The sequence below is a fragment of the Haplochromis burtoni genome, unplaced genomic scaffold (assembly GCF_018398535.1).
Source record: "Haplochromis burtoni strain Fernald_Lab_line unplaced genomic scaffold, NCSU_Asbu1 Contig_426, whole genome shotgun sequence".
Lineage (NCBI taxonomy): Eukaryota > Metazoa > Chordata > Actinopteri > Cichliformes > Cichlidae > Haplochromis > Haplochromis burtoni.
The window spans coordinates 247,742-248,602 of NW_024582787.1; positions in this window are offsets into that span (position 1 = coordinate 247,742).

An 861-nucleotide genomic window follows, 5' to 3' on the forward strand; every position below is an offset into this window, starting at 1 on the left:
ACTGATGTTCAAACCACTTCAGATGTTGGTCCTTGAAAAATATGTGTTGTGATGGTCTGTCAGCCTGCATAAACAGTTGCAACGCGCAAACAAACCCCACCCTGTCCTTTAAAAACAAATTAATGATTTCAGAAGTAAACATGTTATTATTAAACGCTTCATCCAAATTTCTATTTAATTATTCTCGTCTGATTTTGAAAGGTATTCCAATCTTTTTTATGCGCTGAATGACAAAAATCAGTCCTTCAGCACTTTACCATGCACAAAGCCATTTTTTATGCAGGCAAAAAGACAAAAAAGGGGGATTTTATTGCTAAACTTTGTATGTGATGAAACTAAATTCCAGGGTGCAGGTAAGTGAACTTTACTTTGTCTTTCATTTTTTTCATTCAAAGTTAATGTTTTATTAGGACATTTTTGCTGCTCTGTTGGTGGGCTGCTTTTTAAGTTACTTTATAAAAGACAAATGTGTGTTTTGCCATTAGCTAAATGAGGTGATATGACTGCTGTCTGCACGACAGTGGAGAAGGAAGCAATTAAGGATCACAAAGAATGCACCCTTAAATTTGATGCCACGTGATTGTTAGTAAGGTCAGCTGATTCTCACTGGGGGAAAAAAAGGGAAGCCTGCTGCTGTCCTTGGTGCTTGCTGCCTTTGGTACCATGGACAGCTCCCTCATTTTTTCTCCACAGGTGAGTGTCTCACTCTTTGGGTGGTGTTTAGCGTGCACAGAAGAGCAGAACAAAGCAAAAGCAAACAGAGCTTCTTTATACCCTTGCACAGCTGCATTCAAACAAGAGGTTTGCCTCACATGCTCTTTTTCCCACTGTGGCCTTTTTGTCTGTACCTCCCTGACCCCC